The sequence below is a fragment of the Triturus cristatus genome, chromosome 11 (genome assembly GCF_964204655.1).
Source record: "Triturus cristatus chromosome 11, aTriCri1.1, whole genome shotgun sequence".
In the NCBI taxonomy this organism is placed as follows: domain Eukaryota; kingdom Metazoa; phylum Chordata; class Amphibia; order Caudata; family Salamandridae; genus Triturus; species Triturus cristatus.
Genome location: NC_140594.1, coordinates 655,961,294 through 655,978,761, shown reverse-complemented (window position 1 = coordinate 655,978,761; position 17,468 = coordinate 655,961,294). Strand labels below are relative to the sequence as shown.

The 17,468-nt window shown below is 43.9% G+C and overlaps 1 protein-coding gene across 8 annotated transcripts in view; it reads left to right on the top strand.

Annotated features, from left to right (window-relative positions):
• The first annotated feature begins 508 nt into the window (after positions 1–508).
• The window catches only part of LOC146785255 (galactose-3-O-sulfotransferase 2-like), a 306,791-nt gene continuing 289,831 nt past the window's right edge, over positions 509–17,468 (top strand). For 5 of the 8 annotated variants that reach the window (XM_085634198.1, XM_085634191.1, XM_085634196.1 and 2 more), the window contains exon 1: positions 9,170–9,290. The gene's annotated coding sequence lies outside the window, so the exon portion shown is untranslated. Of the gene's footprint in view, positions 546–9,169; positions 9,291–17,468 lie in introns of those variants that run through there. The other 3 variants (XM_085634195.1, XM_085634192.1, XM_085634189.1) reach the window with 3 other exon arrangements.

Here is a 17,468-nt window from a genome sequence, read left to right as displayed (position 1 = left end):
TGAATTTTAAACCATCAATGGCACCAATATAAGCTTCAAAAGATATGAACCAAAGACGCCATTTTAGCGGTGGTTCCCCAGGATCCTGTAGAAATAAGGCAGGAGGAGTAACGGTTTGGATAATGTATACAGCAGAACAACAAAATAATTTTGAAAATGCACTTGCAGTGAGAACAATGAAATAATGCAGCAACACCTGTAAGGAAAAATAATAATTAAATATCAAGAATGGAACTAAATATTGGCAATAAAATATAAACTGTGTTGTTGCTGATTATCCTTGAAATGGCACAAAGCAAAAAAATATATATATATATTTTGCATTAACACATGAAGAAATAGCGTGTTAATCGCTGATGAAGAAAAATTAGATGTGAATCCAATAGGTGGCGCTGTGACAAAAAGAATAAGAAGAGCAAAGAGTGGACAGGTTCTTGTTGGAGAGCACTTCCTTTGTAAATCCGGTTGAACACATCTATGGGTGTAAAGCTGTTAGAAATTTTGATGACGTGGATGAAAACTGAGCTTCCATGAAGTAAAACAAGGTAATGGATGGTTACAGTACACTTTTTTTCCTGAACAAACAAGAGAAATGTCAGTCTGAAAAGTGCTAGGTAGAATAGTTTGAGCTGAGAAAATTCCAGTTGCTGAACATAGTGTTTATTTTGAAATTTTGTAATAATTGGTAGTCAGAAGCCATATTTACTTGGAGCTTAACTTTTTGATGTGAAGATGGTCTTAAACTTTGCTGTGAATGATTGTCTAAAAGGTGTGGATATGTTGAGAAAACAGAGTTTAAAACATGAGGCAGTTTGATGCTTGGCTGTACATGTAAATAAAACACACTGAATTGAACACTTGCTGAAGAAATAATGACTTTCCCTTCACGCTTGACTGAGCTGCTGAAGGGAAATGATTAATTGCAGATATAATGGATTTCCCTTCAGGCTTGACTGAGCACCTGAAGAAAAATAATGAATTGGGGAATAATGGCTTTCCCCAAGGGAGTTGAATTTAAAGTGCAGAAGATACGTGCATCGTGTTTATTTTCAATCATAAACACAAGTAGAATCGCAAAGGAGTAGAAGCTCTGTGAAAATGTTTATTTGCTTTTCAACATGAATGAATTAAAGCACAAGCACTGCTGCTTATTTTTCAAATTAGAAGTCAGTTTCTTACACTTGGATAAAAGAGCTGGAGCACAAGAGTTGCCAAGGTTTACTTTCAATTAGGCTGATTGCCTTTCAAGGGACACACTGCTGCTTAACTCGCGCTATGGAATTCTCCTCCTGTGCTCAATAATACCGGCTCAGCATGCTTTGTTTACTTTCAAACCTTTCTTCATTGATAAAATGCTTCCTTTGCACAGCTTATGCGCAGGCATTGCAGGAATAAGGAATTAAATTTAACAGGCACAGGAGGAAATGATTATTTTGAAAGATTGACAGTTGACTTCACACACTTATTAGCTGAAGTCCTTGAATTAGTCCTTGCGCAGCCAATTGACAATGAAAAAATGACAGTAAAATGTCACAGGGATGTGATTTGGCAGAAAATAGGTCCTTGAGCCCTCAAAAGTAACAAAGAGGTTACAGTACCTTTTTAAAGCAGGAAAGCAGAAAGTCCATTTTCTTATTCTTTTGAAAGGAAGAAAAAAAAAATGTTCATCCCAAGCTTGTCGCCAAAATTGAAGTGTGTTCTCTTCAATAAAGTTGTACAGCAATTCAAATAGGCCAGGAGTCTTTACTCTTTGAGTAGATTAATTGCAGCCAACAGGATACACAGGTATACAAGTGTAGAGGGCTCAAGGTGGTTGCTCCAACTGCTAGTGAAGCAACTGCAGCCTCTGGCCCAAACATTCTAAACAAGTAATACATGGAATACCTTGACAAGTACAAAGTAACATTCCAACATTTATATGTAAAATAAGTGCACTGAGAAATAATGCATAGACACCACAGTACCTTAAAATGGAACCTTCTAGAAACTGGCAACCTGAGCAGCTCACAGCAAGCCATAGAGAACCTACTGAGTATCCAACAGTCATGAGAAGTCATGCTGCCATATTCTGAACATCTTGAACCTTGTAAATAGCTAACTCGGGGCAGCTAACGCAGTAAGCATTGGCTTTCCACAATCTAGATATGATGATAGCGTTAACAACCCAATATTTCATGTGTCACAGATTAAAAAGAAGTTATTTTCTTCAAGATTATCATTTTGGGGTAACAAGGTGACACAACTCAAAAGCAGGATGGGGCAGGTAGAAAGTTCATCATTGTAATCTTCTTTAACATCATTCAAAACAGCCTCAGGCCTTAAAATCATCTGGCAGGCAAGTAGTAAAAAGTGAGACAGAACTTCTCATTTTAGCGACTGCTTGCACAAGAAAGGTTAGTCTATAGTTAAGTTTCTTCCAAGGTATCCAAATCTGACTTGTTCAAAAGTGGTTTGACAAACCCTTTCTTCTGACCACAATGGACAGTGCCAGATAAAAGCAGGTAAAAGGGATGAAGGAAAAAGCAAATGTAAAAACACAGATAAATTATAGTCCTTACTCGCAATGCAGCTTGGGTGCCCGACTTTAGGGAGGTAAGCAAGGACGAAGTCTCCTTTTTTTCCTTAATTATTGGAGCATCTGTTACAAAATGTAGATATCTGTAAATGAACTGTACACATTCAGCAGTTAGGAAAGCAAAAACTGAAGTACATTTTTTATGTATTTTTAAAAGTTTTGTTAGATACATATGGCCTTATTCTGATGTTGGTGGGCCCGCCACCGATAGGCCATCAATGGAGAGTCCACCACCATCCACAGAAGCGGACCAACCTCTGGATTATGATCCGGGGGTCAGAGGCATCGGGCGGAGGGACCGACCACTGCTTTTCCAAAAGGCTCAAGGAGCCCATCGGGGCAGCGGTGGGACCGTAATCCCTACAATACGGGTGGCGCCTGCTCAGGCACCTCTGTAGGGATTATGATGTCTGTTTCCCTCAACCTGTACATGGCGGTTCGACCGACATGTACAGGCAGACGGAAATGGACTTTGGGGGCCTCTAGCAAGGCCCCCATCTCCCCTGTGGAAGGAAAATAAAATAAAACAAACAAAGTTTTGTGCTAAATGTGTGCTCTTGTCCTCACAAGGTTTAGGAACGTATTATACAAATGTATACAATACAATGTTACAGTCTCTCAAATGGAATATTGCATTCTCTGTCTTTTGTTGAAGCTGAAGTGTTGTGACATACCCTTGCTGACTATTTATAGATGTGGTAGGAATTGAAAACTCGACCTTTCATCCCTGTTGATCAATTCCCAGGCCAGATTACTAACTTCATGGTACTCGCGGGGTGCAAATTATGCACCAGTAAATAACCTCACTGGCTGATGTGTTCGAAATCTAATAGTAATGACGTTCCCAATCTTTTTTTCATTTTATAGTAACAGTTCCTGTACTTCTTTAATAAAAAACAACTGTGCCTTACTGACTAATGCAGGCTTTCAGGTGTCTTTGACTAAAAGTGAATGGACTGGATCTCCTGTTCTGTGAAGCCAAGGTAGTGTCAGGCAACAAAGGAAGAAGCAAGTCTTCTCGCCAGAGAGCTTGCTACAACAAAGAGATGTAAATGTGTGAAAAAATTGGTCATTCAGCAAACCAAAAGGCTACTTATGAGCCAGAGTATGGCTTTAATTGATGGGGTGAATAGAAACTTTATCGAAGGCAAAGATTTATTCTGTTTGAGTGTTAATGCAAGGGTGTTATCAACTGATTTTTGGAGTGTGTCCTTCTAATGTGAACTTATAAAAAAAGATTTTCATTTGGCACAGACTGTTTGAGTAATAAAAAAAATATTTTTATCAGAACTGTTTTATCAAAAACACTACATTGCTGCACATTTTGCGGCAGCAAACTATTTTAGACTGTGTGTAATGTCATTTTAAAATAATGATTTGCATATTCACAGTGCACGTTCGGTTGCAAGCTGAGACCTTGTAGAACTATAAATAGACATTAATATTCCCCAGTACACCAACCAGGATTCAGTACTCTGAATTACTGGTTACATACGCATACATCGGCAATGATCACACTTACCGACTGAACTTTCATAACATAAAATAATGCATTTCCCTCTGGTTACTATAACTTCCATTTATTTTTCAGTCTATATTTATATTCATTATCTATGTATTTACCTGAAGGTGAAAGGCCAACAAAATAGTTCCAGAATATTTAGTTATTTTTCAGCTGCTCTCTTGCTCACTGCATTGCCCTCAATATTGCAGTTCCAATACTTTTTTATGCACGTCAACTTCTGGATGACCTGTAAAATACATGGTACAATGCTGTCATTGAGGCACCATCTTCAGTGTAGCCCAGCATACACCATCTAAAGGAATGTGCATGTCCTGGAAGCTGAAGCAGTCTGGGCTAAGACCAGGTGTGGCTCCTCTGTTATGGCAGTGAAGCGTCGCCCCACTGCTCAAAGCCAGGAGATACAAAAAAAAATTATAATGAAACTATTTAAGTATCATTTTTTTTCCTGGCTTAGCCAAGTGGCCCAAATCTATGGCGGGATGGGCCTTCATCTGTGACGGCAGAAAGGAGGAGGAGAGTTGTGCACTGTAAGTGCGCAAGTCAGTTAGGCCGGCTGTCTTATGACGGCCAAACCGACATGTGCACTTACATCTTCTCAACCCAGCTGTGTTGCACAGCCGGGTGGGAGAAGAGGCACAGGCTCCCTGTCTCTGAGCGAGCGTCAGTCCAGCCCGCTCAGACTAATACCAGCGCTTCTCTCATGCTGGGTGATAACATGAGAGCAGCTTTTGGATGGGGTGGGGAGTCTGGGAGCCTGTGAAGTGTGTTGCATCATGGAAGAATCTCGACTCCGGCAGCGGCAGGTAAGTCCCGTTTTTTATATATTATTCCCCCCCCCCATGCTGCCTCGCCACTTTGTTTTGTTAGCAGCCGCCACTGGCTAAGACATACAACGGACAGTGATCAAAGCTCTTTTAGCACACTGGGCTCTGCATGCCTGTGCAGGCGCCACACGTTGTAAGAGACATGAGCACAGGAAGCAGCAGCTGTGGTCAAAACACAGACTCAACAACAGGGTGCAAGGAACATCTCACCAAGCACACCACCATCCATTCCATGGCATGAGGCATAAGTAGAATCCAGGCAGTAGCATATACCAGAAAAGTTTTAAGACATCGGCAAAAGGGGCAATTGCCCAGGGCCCCCACCTAACAAGTGGATCTGAGATAGTGAATGTTCTCTCTGTTTGAGCTCTGTCTAGCCTACTTATCTCTCCAAGCCTCTCGTAATCTCTATCTGCCTCTATTTCCCCTGTGACATTGCAAGGCTTTTTGTGGGCTTGAACAAGACATATTTAAACTGATTTTGTGTGACCATATTCAAGTTTAACATATAGTTTAGTATTGTTTGGCATCATCTGTACTCAAATTAGCAAGGAATGGGTATTAAAATGCAAATTTGTTCCATACAGGGACCCCCAAATATGTCTTAACTGGGACACCCAAAATCTTTAAGATGGCACTGGTAGATACAACAGGGTATGTCCATTAGTAGTTCACTAAAAAGAGTGCTGGGGATTGTATGATTAAGGAACAGACAGCTCCAGATCACAAATCCACGAGTGGACCGACGTGGACTTATAAATGTTTTAAACTTTTCTATGCAAAGGCGATGCAAACTGAGGTGGATGAAAACAGAAAAGTTGTGCCTAAGTTAAATTTGGGCCCTCTTCAAATCTTAAATGTTTTAGAACAAAATACTATCAGTCCCTAAATATAGCCCGCTAAATCCATTCTCCGAGTACATTCCTAAACGACTGAGCTCAAACTGCAGAAGTATAACATCTAAAACGCAGCCCAGTCTGCAGAAATGTAATGAATTAAAAACAACAAAGCTTTACAGTAGACATCTGTCTAAAAAATCTCACTGAATTTTGAGAGACTTCTAAAGTCTCAACACATCCAAAAGAGCTCAGCAGGGTCAAATTTTTTTCTGTGCTGCTTAATGCAGTGAGGGCTAAATCTCTTAAGTGCCTAATGTTGATCCCACTTCATGACTTTTTTTCCGTCACGTTACATTTCCTTTGTCCTTTCTCGGCTCATGTAAGATCTTTGTCATCCACAGTTCCTCTGTATGTTACTGTTTTCTAACATTATTTTCCTCATTTGCCCTCCCTCTTTTTCCTTCCTTTCTCTTGCCTTGGATCAAAGTCTGATTTTTTTTTTTTTAAACCGTTTTTATTGCAGAATCACAGGATAATCATCGTACATACATAGTGGCCCTGCACCGCTAGCGCCAGTGCCGTTTCTTTTCTGGGCCAGAAGGCTTTCATACACAGCTTGTTAGCCCACATCCCGGAGGCCAGGCAGCAACAACATGTGGGCCAGTATACATAACCTATGTCAACCTATAGTATTGTTTGTATCCTCATAGGATGTCTACATTCCGCTTTCTTGGATCAAAGTCTGATGATCAAAAAGGAGTCCCAGTCTCCAAAAATGATGCTGGTGCCCACCACCTGCAACTGCCTGCAAACATTATGCACTGAATAGCTTTACAGAACGACCAAGCTGGGTGAGCAGCAACTTAATGCATCTAAGAGGCCCTGAACTGCAGCAACTCTTTGCATTCAACAGGGCTCTTGCAGAATAGAGACCAGTCTGATCATTCCCATCATTCCCATGCATCCAACAGGGATCCGGCTGAAACAATTTAAAGGATCCAACAGAACTCTCTCTGTATCACTACAGTGGCGTACCAAGGGGGGCAGGTGAGGTGTTCCACTCCGGGAGGCACATTTTTAGGGAGCGGCGGCCTCCCCCCCTTACCTGCGGCCGTCGCTAGGCGTCAAATGCAGGAATCGCCAGCACCCCGCCTCCGCTCCTACGTGAGCCCACAAAAGCAGGGGCTGACACTGGAGGCAAACGGTCTAGCTACGCCACTGCATCACCATCATGCAAACAACAGAGCACAGGCTGCAACAACCTTATACACTCAAAAAGTGGAGGCTGCATTAGCTCACTGTATCCACCAGACCTCAGTTCATCCAACAGCTCTCGATCAGCATCCAGCACAATGTTCTCAACACAACACTAGTTGCACAAACTTGAAAGGGACGATCCAATAAATGTCACAGTAGATCTCGAAACCCCATACGACATGCTCAGAGAAAGCAACATTCTTGATAATGGGTTATTGCTGATTGTAAGAAATGCAGGAATTGGCAAAGAAAACTGTGACCACAACATCCCCATCGTGATGGAACTCCAGTCTGCCCTTGCTGGCCTGCACCATCTTCAAAACCAGCTTCATCGTTTGCGAAGTCGTCATGGCCAGCATCCTGCTGAGCTTGAAGACAAGTTCTCCAGCTCTGGTGTCTCTCAGCACACCCACACCAGGCCACCCTCAGACTGAGAAGTGTAAAAAACAAAAAGCAAGACAACAGGCCTACGCACCCAGGATCTGCAACATCATTCAGGGCTGCCCTAACATTGCTCCAATGTAGGAAAGAGGTGAAGACACACTTCTTGAAAGAACACATCACAAAGCTTTGACAGTACACTTCTGTTCCCAGCTACCTCTCCTGTCATTCGGTGACTGTAGGCTTTCCTTTGACCCTGTGCACTGCTCCACTGCCTTTTGGCTAGGTTTGCACTAGAAAAATGCCACATGTGTGCACACATATTGCTGTTTTTCTCTAGAAAGTCGATGACCCCTTTAATTCAATGAGCGAGCCCATACTGCATGTACAGAATGGATCCGAGAAGGCGTAAGGTGCACTGACTTAAGGAATTCATCAAAGCTCATGGTGCACCAACCTAATGCAATCCAAGAAGCTCTGGCTGAACCAATTTACAATACTACATCCTTCTACATACTAAACCGAATACATGTTTTCCAGAGGTGCTAAAAAGACAGTGCGACCAAAAGTTGCAATTGTGCATTTTGTAATTGAGAGTTCTGCATGCATGCCCCCTGCAAAGAATTCAGGTTGGTCACAGAGTCATGCTTTCCAATGAATTGCTTTGAGTCCTTGCATCTCCATAGACTTATCACACTCCAGGAACGGCAGAATTTTGTAATATATCCCCGCGAACAGCTCTGGGCACATGCATTCCTGTTGAGAGCTCACTGTCTGAGAATTCAAATTCGAAATAACAGCCCATATATTAATGGAGAGGTTGGCTCGTGCTCACTTTCTCTCTGAAGAAATGGATGCTATACTTTCTCTTCTTGAGGGTTCAGTTTTACTTACAAGTATTCTGTGCACTCTAAAGTCTTTGATCTCGTTCTCGAGCTTCCGGGTTCAATCAAGATCCTAAACGTTCTGCCTGCCCTCTGGCAGCATCATGACTCGTGCTGCTGTGTCTCGTTTGAGTGCATCACTCGTAGCCCCGCCTGCGGCCTCCAAGGAACGCGGGCAGGTCAGTGACGTGGGCACATAGGGCCGAACGGCCGAACCCATCGCATCAAAAGCAGGGGCGCCCAGACCGGGCAGCGCTTGGAGAAACCATTGAGGGCCTCCCTAAAACAAAACTAGGCCAGGAGCGGCACTCAACGAGCAGCCGCACGTAGTCTGCTGTTACTACCCTTACTCTGGAGCATTAACTTGACTACTTTTAATAAGCATGCAGCAAAGTTTCTCCAACTCAAATACGGTGTCATTTTGCTGGCTCATTGTCTTTCTTTGTTATGCATGCACCGTCGTCATTAATGGCCCATGGGCACATCTGTGGGATATTGGCGCCATGCTCAACAAGGGCATTCATCACGAGGCTCCCTCGTCCAGGCGCTCGCTGGTCTCGTCACACAGGCAGGCCAGGTTCTGACAGTCTGGAAGGCTGCGGCCTGTATAAGTAGCCTCAGTCGTGGACAGTTGGACGTGGGGTGCCACCTGGAGAACGTGATGCCAGGGAGGAAAGGCCACTTGTGGCCAGCTCGCAGCCTTGATTCATCAGATCCTGGAGTGCTTCCAGCTGACAGCTGCTTGGTACACAGAACAAATGGTCCACTTCATGTTTTACCTGAGCATGTTTGATCTGGGATTACTATTGTTTGCACAAGGGTTGGGCTTATCTGGGTCCGTAAAAATATCAACGCGCCACACCCCTGGTGATTCAGTGCCCAGATGGGAAGGCTGTGGCCATGGTAGATGGTTCGCGCCAGGACGCTTACCTTTTTCGTGGCAGCAGAGGAGAGTCCAGGAGCAGGGGAGGATAGATGCTGTACCCCGGGCCCTGAGGGGATGAGGTAAAGCTCGCGCACTCTCGAAATTGTTATTTCATCTGACTGGCGCTTTATCTGTCCGTCTAGCTCGTTTCGTCTCTTTCGTTGCTTTTTGATCATGTAATTTCCTCATTGTGGTGGGTATCTTTGCACCTGTTTGCTATCTCAGCGTCACTATGTATACAACGTCACACATTATCTTTCACCTCTTCTCTTTTCCTGTCCCTGTAACTCACTATTTCATTCATTAACAACTCTAATTAAAGCAGGCCCCATCACACGTTCCGTCTCACTCACATATACCCCTTGTCACTATCACTCACGCAAAACACTTGCTTATCGATAACTATCCGCCGCTCTCATGCACGATCAATCACTGCCCTTAACACCATACGCTCCCTTTCTCCCACGCACATTCACTTGTTGCCTGCCAGGCACAATGGGCGCATTTCTCGCTCTCTCTCTTCTCTCTCACACATGCAAATTCACTATACCTGGCTTGTTCACACACACACTTGCTACTCGTGTTTAATACGAGCTACTCTTTGCTGCCTTTTTCTCATGCTTGGTGCCTTTACAGCTATTTGTACCACCCATTCTTGCTGGCTCCCTCACACATGCACACACTCACGTGGGCACTTACAGGATGCCCCACTCTCACACATGCTTGCTTGCTGCCAGCGATTCATTTACTGGATGTCTGTATCTCATACATTCACACTCAGCGCAGGTTTCAGCCAATTCCACTCCATCACTACCCCCATACCATGGACACCTTGGGCCTAATCCGATGCCCTCCAATACAGAATTTCAACCTGACCTAACCTGGACCCCATTTGTCATCAATGAAATCCACCAATGCCTCTGCTCTCCCCGCTCCCCAGTCCATGACCCCTACACCCCATTCCTCTGATCTAGTAACTGATCTAGTTACACATTACCCATGTTCCCGCTAATGTCCCTATCTCTACCCCAAAACATAGACTTGCTGACCTCACCACTTTGCTCCCCCACAGGGCATGAGCGAATGATCAAATCCCTCTGTTCTCGACCCTCCTCATTCTGCTGCCCTCCACACTATGAACCTGGACGGCAACTCTGACATCTCAACCACCACCTCTCAAACCCGCGGCATGGCTCTCGCCACACACCATGGACCCTTGACCCTGCCCGATGGTCTTTTCCACAGCATAGACAACTGCATGATATGATTCTCTGCCATCCTCCCTTCACCAAGAACGCCTGTCCACTTTCTTCTGCCCTCCCAACTCACCTTAAATAAGGCCCCTTGCCGCTGTTCTTCAACCTACTATGGACCCTTGATGGCATCACTGCTCTCCAGAACACTGTGCATCTCTGGTGCGGTCCCTGTGCACCCTTCCACTCCTGGTACTTAGGGCAACATCATCCTGCTCACCCCTTTCTGGCATGGAGCGCTGGGTGCTTCATTGCATTTCAAAGGTTAGGCCTGCTTCTTCGCCCATGCTGCAGGCGGTATTTATGCTGGATGATGACAATGCTTTCGGGGATGGGATTTCATCTCAATTGACTTTTTTAAATCTACTCCAAGTGTCATTCTTCCTATAGTCATCAATTAGTTGTTATGGCTTCAATTAAGTAATTGATTGTTTAATTTGTCAATAGTTTGCTCATATATTTGTTCTATCATTGATTAGGTTAGATAGATTACCACAGATTTGTTTTGTAGCATCCAATCATTAACCTCATTATAAGTCAACTCGTCAGCACGCATAAAATACATCATTTATGCAGCTGAATTAGGCGATTGATTTAATAACTGGCAAGCATTGACACAACTGTTACAATTTTCACGGTGGTCAAAGTTAGTGTTACAATTCTGAGATTGGTAGGCTCATGGATTGAAGGGCACCAAGAAACACATAGGTCGGTTTTGCAAAAGTTAGGGATTTTTGTCTTGAGCAGCTTCCAATGTTTGCGAGGAATGTTTTTTGGTGCTGCAGTAGACTCCTGGTGGGCTTCTGCAATTTTCAGTGTCATGGTTTTTGTTGGGGATCCCTGCTCTGTTTTTTATAGTTCAGAGGACAGATTCTGGTGTGGGAGACTGGAGAAATAAGGATGACCTATGTGTTCCTGGCAGGGCCTGCTGGACTTGTGTCTTCCTTAGGGCAGAGGAGTTGCGACTCTAACATAGGAGCTTGGGAGGAATGTTGTATTTTTTTTTTTAGGTAAATTAGCTTTATTGGAAAAATGAAGATATAGCAGGAACATATTACAGAAACTTGGATAAACTGTAAAACTGAAAACAACAAAAGATCATAGAGAATTGAAGCAATTTTGAATTATGATGAGGAAAGGGAGGGAAGAAAGAAAGGGAAATATAAACACAGAAAGACCAAGTTAACGGCAGTTAGAGGATTACCTGAAAAGGAAACATGATAATATAATGTAATATAAAAAATCTGAACAAGGAATAGCAATATTAGTGCTCATGGCAGAGAAGTAGAAAAAATCATGGCGGTTTAAAATTCTCAGATGAGATATATACAGTGGATTTATGGGTAACATCATTTAAACAAGCATTTGCAATGCAAAAGGTCTCGCATTGACGAGAGTTTGATCTATTGACATTGTAAATTGCAATGCCAATTGCAATGCCGTTTATTTATGTGTTGTTTTTAAAACAGATAAATAAACGGCATTGTCATTTACAATGCCAATAGCTTAAACTCTCGCAAATGCAAGACCTATTGCATTGCAAATGCTTTTTTTTGTAAAAAAGCCCCATGCTGCACTTTCTTTTTAATGCCAGCTGCGCCTCTTTCTTTAGACGAGCCGCATCTAAAGAAATGGGTCTGGCCACCATTAAAGTGAAAGTGCGGTATGGGGCGCTTTTACAAAAATAAGGCATCTGTTTTGTCAAGTTGTTAAACAAATGCATTTTTTTGTAAAAGCCCTTCATACCCCTGTTTCACTTTAATAGTGGCCATGCACCTTTCTTTAGATGCGGCTCATCTAAAGAAAGGGGTGCAGCCATCAGTAATGTGAAAGCGCAGCATGGGGCGCTTGGAAACAAAAAATAAGTGAATAAATGTAAAAATAAAAACTTCCGTAAGTGTTCGATGCAGCAAAAACCAAAGGCGCAGCTGCCACTGTATCAGCATGGCGTGCCATGCTATAAAAAACAGAAAAAAATCATTGCGGGAGAGCGTGTTCTGCCTGCAACAGCAGGCAGTTGTAAACCATTTGACAAAATAGTGCTCGGAGGCTGTAATTAAAGCCTTCCGAGTAACATGGGGTGTCCTCATGGAAGGTTACAAAATAAGACAAGGCGGTACTAAGGAGGGACTACTAAACCTATTCACTAATGATAATCCACACTTTACAAAGGACGATGACACAAGCCAATGAAAAATAGGGGCAGAGAGTGGGCGGAGCTTCAGGCATACCTGAATACAGCATGCCTCGCAGAGTAGCGCATGCGCTCTCCAGCCTCGACCTAAAGACAGATCCCCTCTTCCCGTACGCTTAACCCAGTTCAAAGACGCTTTGCGCTTGCATGGAGCCAGACTGAATTAACGTGTGACACTTATGTTCATTAAAGAGTGTACTAACTTAGGTCAAGAAATAAATTCACGCAAAGCATTGTCCTTTGGTGGTAAAAGCACAGAGAACAAGACACTTATGCAGTGGCTGAATTCCACCAGGCCTAACCAAGAAAACGAAGTTTATATCCTATCTTTCCCGCTTACCCAAATTTTGTGATCCTATGCAAATCACTTTGATTCACATACCTCATTTTAATTGAGCATCAGAATCTGAGACCACATTAAATACATTTTTTTTTTTAAACACATTTTTCCTGGTGAATTTCCCTTTTTTTGCAAGGACTGTTTATTTTGGATTGGTGCCTAGTTTTGATTAAAAGGGTTCTTTCATGTGTAGCCTTGCAACACACCAATTTCAGGTTTTCCCGTTTAGTAGTGTTTGATAAAAAGACATTTTAGTATATGTAACATCAGCACTGTCTAATCCTGATATTGTCATGTGTTTTGCATTATGCTTCCTGTTTCCTCCACTCCACTTATTGACTTTAGCCTTCGGGTCGGTCCCTGCTACCAAAGGACATTAAACTGCTCTTGCTGCACCACTGGTAGCTACGCCCCCTGACTTTGAGTGACACATCTTCGGCCCAGACTGCTCATCTCGGCTCTATGCCACTGCACCTGCTGCACCAACGATATCTACGCCCCTGACTGTGAGTGACGCACCTTCGATCCAAACAGACAACTCATCCTGGCCACTGCACCAGCAGCACCATTGATATCTACGCCCCGCCCCTCACTGTGAGTGATGCATCTTCGACCCAAACAGACAACTCATCCTGGCCCAGTGTCACTGCTCCTGCTGCACCATTGTTATCTACGCCCCTGACTGTGAGTGACGCACCTTCGACCCAAACACTCAACTCATTCTGGCCCGGTGCCACCTCTCCGGCAGCACCATTGATATCCATGCCCCCTGACTGTAAGAGACACAGCTTCGGCCCAGACTGCTGATCGCTGCCCGGTGCCACTGTACCTGCTGCACCAATGATATCTGCGCCCCCTGGCTGTAAGTGACACAGCTTCAACCCAAACAGACAACTCATTCTGGCCCAGTGCCACTGCCCCGCAGCACCATTGATATCTACGCCCCCTGACTGTGAAAGACACAGCTTCGGCCCAGACTGCTGATCGCTGCCCGGTGCCACTGCACCTGCAGCACCAATGATATCTAGGCCCCCTGACTGTGAGAGACACAGCTTCGGCCCAGACTGCTCATCTCGGCCCAGTGCCACTGCACCTGCTGCACCAATGATCTCTATGCCCCGCAACTGTGAGTGACGCATCTTAGGCCCAAACAGACCACTCATCTCGATACGGGCAACATTGGTGGAGGCAATGAAGCTTCTTTTCATACCGGCCATCGGAGACGAGGAGCGCCCTTCTGACCCCTCTCTGCACCCAGTTTTAGCCACTGTCACTGTGCTTTGTTTCCGAGTTTGTGGCATGTAACATGACAATGCTTACATCGCATGTCAGTGTGTCCTACTGTGTTGTATGAAGTGACCCAGCTGCGAGCAACATGTCAGAGCCAGTGTGAAATGGTCGTCGTGAAGGTAAAGAGCTATATTTGATTAGAATTGTAACGCTGCAAAGCCACTGTGTTTTAGGCGCTTAGACGCATATCTTATTAAACCTGATAACATTTCTGCATGCCATCAGCACGAGCCATAGAGTCCTTGTTTAACTTTGCATAAACGTTATCCCTGCTGCACCAGAATTGTAATTCACAAAGAAACATGACTTTAAATTGCATTTGACATAGGTAGCGAATTCAAGCCAAACTCTTTCATACAGAAAACGGTGACTGACTCGGCCATTGTCTAGTAGAGTTGCTGGGATTATTCTTTCTTTTCCACATCTCATCCTACATTCTTACAAATCACGCAGATTTCTTGCATTCAAAGCTTGAAGAAGTTATGAAACCTAGCCCCGCCCATGTCCTCAGCCCCAACCTCCACACCTACTCCACAGCATCTGAAGCCCTGCCTAGATCGTCCCCTCAGTAGGCTGCTGTCTGTGTGGTCCTGTGGCTCTCAAGTGCAGCAGGCACCAAAAAAGCAGCGATGGACAGAACACCCGCCTGCTTAGGTCAGACTGCTCCCCTGAACAGAATGAGCCTGTACTCACATTCAATCCTTGTTGTGAACAATCTCTACCTTGCGATTTCTTCTATCCAACTCATCAGAATTTAGGTTGCTGGTGTGGATCGATATTCCTAAAATGCATAATACTCTTCAGAAATACTTAAAATGAAATAAAATGCTGTTTCGATGTGCGAGCAACAGTCACCCTTGACCTTCTGTGCATCAAAAGCGCGTGTCTTGTCTCTGGCTAGTGAACCAGGTGACCTATGTTCGTCACATTGAGCGTTCACACCACATATCCCACAAACTGCGCTGCTGACTTGCACGATTCTGTAACAGGTGTGACTATCACCGGGCAGTTCTGTGGTCTTCATCTTGCCGACTCCAGAACGTCGAGAGGCTGGGTCGGCGCCAATGATGTTCATACCTGTGGCGTGCAGCATTCCCAGAGATGTGTGTGTAGCAGAAAAAGCTCTCAATAATCTACAGGAACTCTGCTATGGCACTCGGGAGGGGCGGGGCGAGCTCGCCTGTGCTGCTGCTTGCTCCTGTTCACTCTCCCTCCGTAAAAAAGTGATATAATACGGACACATCTGCACATCACATGTACACACGCACTCTCATGGGACACACCAAGTCCAGCACACACACACACACCATTTAACGCACACACACACACACTTGCACGCACACACACATCCTATATATATTAAAGATTTTTTTTAAATCGACAGGATAGGGCGTTATGTAATGTACTAACAAAAAAGGTAATATGACATGCTTACATTTAAAACTAGTCCACTGTTCCAGGCAGCACCATCTGTTACACGTAAAAAGTGCTGGTGTCTGTCCTGCTCATCACAATAGTTCTGATAATGGGTCAGTATCAGCTCTAAAACCACAAACAACGACACTAGATAACACAGCACAATAACAGCCCGAAGGTCGAGCAATCCATCACCGCTCGTGTGAAGGATTACAAAATTAGGGGGGAGCTGGGGTGAGGATAAAAGTAAGTAAAGTCAGGGTAGTGAGAGCTAAAGCAGCACACAAAGACGCAAGAAGCACACAAAAAGGAAGCAGGACAGAAGGCGGAGTGAGGAGTAGGCAATGGAGATAATAAACGCGCCGTGTGCGCGCTGTGTTCACACGGGGACAGGAGATGTGCACGCATAAGGAGTGCACATTTCCTGTCCCCCTTCAGAGGAGACACCAGAGAGGAGACGCCATGCGCGGGCACATCGCTTGGCCGTGCACGCACATGGTTTGTATCCCTTCCGAACCAAACCGACAACAATAGTCTCGCCAAGGCGAAAGTAACGCATGCGCTGCGTTCGCTAGGCGAGACCAAAAAGTAGATAAAGGTAACCAGTATAAAACTCTTTTAGCAAATGCAGAATATAAAGAAGAGAAGGCAGTATCTGATCTATGATAGTGACCAACATTATTCCACCAGGCTGTATAAGAAATATTTGAGGCAGATTTCCAATTAATAGAAATCTGTTGGAAGGCAAGAGCAAGCATGAGATCAAACAAGGTAAGTTAGTGCTTGACAAGTGGATGTCTTCAGAGACTACCGAAAAAGAGTGTCAGAGGAGTTAATGGACAATTTAAATGAAATGTTAGGGATCATTGATACTAGACCTTTTCCCAGAAGGACACAGTAGGGGAACAGTGAAATAGCATATGCATAAGATCACCACATTGGTGATCACATGACCAACATTTAGGAGAGGAGACCATGGAGAATCTTGCTAGCAAGGAATGGGTAGTCTATGATAAAGGAAGAACAAAGATTGAGAAGTAGAGGCAGTTCCGGAGGTTTTATAGAGGTTTTCCCAAATTTTATTCCACAAAGGGAGAGTCCAGGTACATCCCAAATACAATTCGCACTGCATTTCAAACTTAGTTTGGGATCTTACATATGATAGAGAACAAAGGAATTTATAAATGGGTGAAGCATTAGGAACAGAGGTGAGTTTCGAACCAAGGGAGGTGTGTGATGAGGAGGAAAGAAAAGTATCAGGTAAAGAATAGAGGACATTGAAAAGAATATTTATGAGAAGGAGAAATTTAGGTACAAAGTAGTAAGGTCACTTGAATAAGAGTTGAAATTGTGACAAGGGTAGAGGATCGTTACTAGCAAATAGATCTTTGACCCAAATAATACCTCTTTGTCTCCAGGCCTTCCAAAAAATCGGTTTGTTGTTAATAGTAATACAATTATTATACTAAAGAGGAGATTGACGAAAGAAATCGCGAGTTACAGGCTACGCCTGTAAAATTGTTTTAAAAATATTATAAGTTTGTTTTTGAAAAGAGGAGAAGAAAGAATGGAAGTTTTAGCCAAGCAGGATGTAACTTCATGAGGAAGAAAAGAAAAAGAAGAGAGAAATCTACGTCTAACCATAAGGGGATATACGAGGAACGTGATAGAGAAAGCCATCAAGAGGCTTGTCTGAGACAGAAAGCTTTATGGTATAACCGAAAGCCAGGGAAATTAACTCCACCTTCTTGTTTAGCCTTCCTAA